The sequence below is a fragment of the Numida meleagris genome, chromosome 3, assembly GCF_002078875.1.
Source record: "Numida meleagris isolate 19003 breed g44 Domestic line chromosome 3, NumMel1.0, whole genome shotgun sequence".
NCBI classification, from domain to species: domain Eukaryota; kingdom Metazoa; phylum Chordata; class Aves; order Galliformes; family Numididae; genus Numida; species Numida meleagris.
The window spans coordinates 34,752,401-34,757,662 of record NC_034411.1 but is presented as its reverse complement, the minus strand read 5'-3'; positions in this window follow the sequence as shown (position 1 = coordinate 34,757,662).

The following is a 5,262-nucleotide window of genomic DNA, read 5'->3' as shown; positions in this document are numbered from 1 at the left end:
TCCCATAGACCTCAACCTTATTCCCACAGAAATTCTGAAGTTGGCATAAACAGGTAGAGGAGCAGACTTGTGAAGAGAAATCCTAAACATATCAAGTTACTGTAACTTGTTACCATTTTCTCCCTTACTCTCCTACTGTAGAATTAAAAGAATAATGCTACACTGGTTCTCAAAACGTTTTCTTCACAAGCAGATGATCAAATTTTTTTTTAATAAATGAAAATTTGCATTCTGAAGAAAACAGAAATATTTTACGTGTTTAAATCAATGGGCTTTCTTATATTCATTTTGGTTTTGATTACTACTAACCTAGTGAGTACAGCAATATCTCCCTGCCTAAATAATCTTAACAAAAGATCTAAAAAAAAGTAGTTCTACTACTTGTACACTCAGAAGATTTTGCTGAGTGTTAAAATCCTGTCTCATCTCAATCAAGTGCCATGTATGATCATTTAGATGTGTAACCTTAGTTCTTTCTTTGAAAGCTGTGTCGTGGCTGATGGCTTTGCAAAATATACATCGGGCCTATTTACAAGAGCTACGGCCTTTACATCCTTATGTTGAATATTATCATTTAACAAACAATAAAATAAGAACTTTTAAAAAATACTACATTCAAAGTATTGATAATGCAAACATAATTCCAGTGTTCAGTATACTCATTTGATTGTGTCAGCCAGAAACCTGTTATTTTCTCTTTTTCTCATATATCTCTATTTTTACATAGCTACTGGAAAACTGCATTATTTGAGGGCCTCCCTTAAATATTAAATTACAATCAAAGAATGTCTCTCTCCTGTAAGAACACAAAATCAAGCCTCCTAGGTCAGATCAAAGGACCTCATCTTTGAGTATTTCTCTTGGTAGTGAACAAGGCAAATGGCTATCTTGAATAACAACTTTCATCTTCCTGTGAATGGCTCACAGACTTCCTGAGCTACAGGTAGGTATGTATTCTCATATATCCATATATTCATTTATTTTTCAATTCCTAAGAAAGTTAATTTATTGATTTAATAGTATTTTATCTGAGGATGTTCTGGTAGGGTATTGAAAAATGGAGTTTGTTGAAAGAAACAAAGAAATGAAAATCAGTGTTTGTCTTCATTTGGGGCTGCCAATGCCATCACTTTTGTTTCCCACAGTTCCACTGACAAAATCTTGTTGCTTTGAGTCATGTCTCCTCATGCTGCTGGCTGCCTCCTTCTAGGCTCCGGGGGAATGGAGGTGTCTTTGGTATGGAAACCAAGCTCTCCAGCGGAGGAAAGTTTCCTTCACCAGTACAAGGCCCTTGAACTTGGCTCAGTGTTCAGTGGCAAGCCACTGATGAGCATGGAGCATGGAGAGAAGTACTCATGGCAACCTGTGTTGCTAGGCAGATGGATTATTTATTGTGTTTTGTTCCTGCCACAGTGTTCTCAGAGATCCTGGCTCCATTTCTAGATAGAATCAATGGTAATAAAGTCTGAAGGTTGACATATGTGGATCTCCAGGGCCATTTCTGTGCCTAGGTGGCATGGGGAATAGCAACCTTGCACTTGCATATAAAAGGGAGTTTTTCCTGCTGCAGCTCCTCAGACATAGTCCCCGGGGGCTAAGCACTGTCAATAGTTTCTTGCCATTGAGGAATACTGCTGAAAAATGCACATTCATCCACTTCTCCCCAAATGCAACTTTGCTGAAACTGGACAGGAGCATCTAACGATCCACAGGATCATAGATGTGTGTAAGCAGCAAGTGATATTTGCCAGGACAGTTCTGATGCCATCCAGTGGACTGAAAATGATTTCAGATGCTTCCACTGCAAGTAGATTTTGAACCTATATTTCCCTTCCTTCCAAGTTTTACTTACAGACTTAGCAAAAAATGGAACTTACTACCTCTAAAACAACAGTTTACCCTTGCTGCCTTAGTCCCTATTTCTCCCTCACTTCTAATTGCATGATTCAACTTCCTGCTTGTGCCAGTTCAGATGCTTGACAGATCCTTTGCCAAATTTCTTAGCATGGCAGAAGCCTATTCACTTTTTGATGGACTGTTTTTGTACTACTTCAGTGACTCATACCTACTCTGAAGGAATGGCACAGCCAGCATGAGGTAGGAGGATGTGTAGCCAGCAGTAAAGGAAGAAGGACAAAAATTGAAGAAACAGCTGGATCCTCCCCCTTTTTCAGCATCAGTGAGCTCTCCATGTCCCATGGAACCATATCTTCTGATTAGTATTTAAGAGATCAGATTTTGGGCAAACCTTTGGGTGAAGAAGCCAGAAGAGAAACTCTATTTATTCCCTCCCAAGGTAGCTGCTCTTGGTGTAATTTACCCCAAATTTGAAGGGAGATACAGTTTAGGCAAGGCATGATGGAGTCTTTTTCTCATTTTTACTGGCTCGCTGTGCATAGTTTGGGTGAGTAGATGTGTGTGGATAATACTCTGTTTTGAAGAAGCTGTTTCCAAATCACTCAAATCAGAAGTTGATCCCAGAGAAAGAGTAGAATGGTAAAGGCAAACGCAGTTGGGTCATTCATATTGTATGGGTGAAAAATGGTTCTGCAACACAGAAACACCTTCTGATTGGTAGGGCTGTACACTCCTAGCTACAAAGGAGTTAAAGGCAGACTCCTGACACAGAATCATAGCAATTAATTACATTATCTGTGAAGGGCAAAAAATACACTTATTTATGTCTTCAGTTTCAAGGTCCAAAGCACCCACAGAGGGAGTTCCACAGTGAAGGTCTTCAGCAAGTGGTCAGAGTAAAAATGTGCCCAAACGCTACAGTCCTGAAACCATGGGGGCAGTGATATGTGGGACATTACCATAACACCTTGAATTATTCTATCTTCTATATCACTTCTCCCATTTTAGAGGTGCTTTTATGCTGAGCACAATTTCTGAACGTATGCATGGAAAATATACAAAACGTGGGATAAGCCTCTGATAACTGAGAGGAATATAGGCAGTTAAAATAGTTACAGAGGCAAGGGTACCTTGCCTCTATTAGACGTCAGTGGATTCAGGCTTTTTATCAACAATGCTTGTTCCTTACATATTTTTCCCTGAGATATTTTTTGACATTTTTGAAATGAAAAATTACAAGCTTAAAAGGCTATGTTCTCTTCAGAGGAGCTCTTTAAGGATCTTGCATGCAGCAGCTGATATTTCAAGCTGTTGAATTAGTAGTTCTGGGTTTCCTTTTGTACTTGCCTGTGCCAAAATGCGATTTGTTGTTTCAGCCCACTCATACCCTTGGTTTGAGATGTCTGTGCATTAAGTTAGAAGGGAAACAGTCATGTGGTTCAGGTCCAATATTTGATCTGCGTTATAATTGTTAACATTTCTTTCCTACGTGTTGCCAGGAGATTTTAAAATGGTGAGTTCTCATTTTGAAGTTCTTTCTCATTCTGTATTTTCTTCTGTTCCAGGAGACAGACAAGACACCAAAACCCTGTATGTCAGGAACTAGGGGAAGAAAAGGAAACAGGTGCTGACATTTGGCTGCAAACTATTCAAAACAAAAGGGAACTCCAGGCTGAAGCAGGTGATACAGACTTACAGTAATTGTCCTGAGTGGAATCTCAATAACACGGGCAAGAGATTGTGAAATACTGTTAGCAGAAATTAGCAATACCTGTAAGTGACAAAAGATTTTGCACCTAGGCTAAGGGTGCCAAACTTACAGAAAAATATATCCAGGATTTGAGTACTATTATATACTTGGAATAATGCTCTCCCAAAGGAGCTATTGTAGCAGCTAATGAGGGCCTGAGTCAGCTGCTACAGTAGGTCTAAGTATGGCAAACACAACATGTAGTATCTGTTGCAGACTTCACAATTTCCCCTTTCTTTCTGGATGTTACACATTACTGTTTAGTTACGATAACTCTTGGAGGAAACTGAGATAAGTGTGTATCAAACACAGTGTGTGAGGAAAGCCAAGCCCAAATCCTGATGAGACTGCTGGGAAGATGTTAAAATAAAGTGGCCTGAGTGGAATGACTGTCTTACCACTTCATGTTCACAATGGCTCAGATCTACTCAAAAACTGCTGTAGAAACACGAGATTCTCACATTTCCACAGTAAGCAATACGTATTTAAAAGATGAATGTTGCCCATATTTTGGGCATGGGCTAGGCATGAAAATCTGAATGACTGGAAAAGCATTTTTTAAAGCATTTATTAGGAGAATCTGGTAAACACTTCGAATTAACTCAGCATTTGTAGAATAGCTCTGAATGTCCTGTGATGATTCAGGTGATCTGGAAAATGACATAAGGAATCCAATCCTTGAGCACAATACTGAAGAACATGAAATTTCACACTGAGTAGAAGAGAGAAGTAATAAGAAAGCTCTGTGCTTGTCAAACAATGTATTTTGCTCTTCAGTTTCAAACATACGGCTGATCTACCACAACAGATCAACAGCCAGCAAAGACGAAGGCTCTGTGTTTGGAGACATTGAGGGAACAAGAAATGAGGCTCCATCGCGCTGAAAGATAATGGCCTTTCCTTTTGCTCCTACTACATTCTCTAGATTTGGCTTTTGCACTATTCTCACTAAAAGTTCTGTTATCTGCTTGAGAGGAAACAAATCCTTGTTATTCATGTAGTCAAAACACGTACTTTGAAGTATTCGGTTACTTTAATAAACTGTTCAAGTTTATAGGTAACCATTTGGAGGGATCAGCTTTGTTAGAGCGCATAATCAGCTGTTTTCCCAACAGAGTAACATTGTATGTTCTCTTGGGTATATATTATAGCCTCTTTACTCTGAGCTATGTTCAATAAAAACAGAAATAAGTGGCTGAAAGGCACTGTGGATAGCTATTTCCTGCAAACAGCAAATGTTATAAGAAAGTGATTTTCTAGAGCAAAGAAGCCCTATTTCTGCTCAATACTGGTGGGATTTTTTCTGTGTTCCAAGCTTCCATGAATACGGAACACCTCGTGTTTGTTCGAGAAACTTATATGAACATATGAGGAGGCATTATCCAAATAAGCTTTAAAAATTTTTAACATTTGACAAACTAATATCTACTGTGGGGAGCACAATGCTTTAGTTCTAGGAATTTCCTTAAAAAATTAGTTCCTATGAATATGTGGTTGCATCTTGTTGGAATGTTCACATTTGTATTTTCTCCACTTCCATAATCATTTTGTCAGAAGAACTGCACATTGCAAGTACGTCTGCTAAAATACACAGCTATATTTAAACTGTGTTTTATTTAATATCACTGAGAATATTTTAGCTGTTTCAGAGTGAC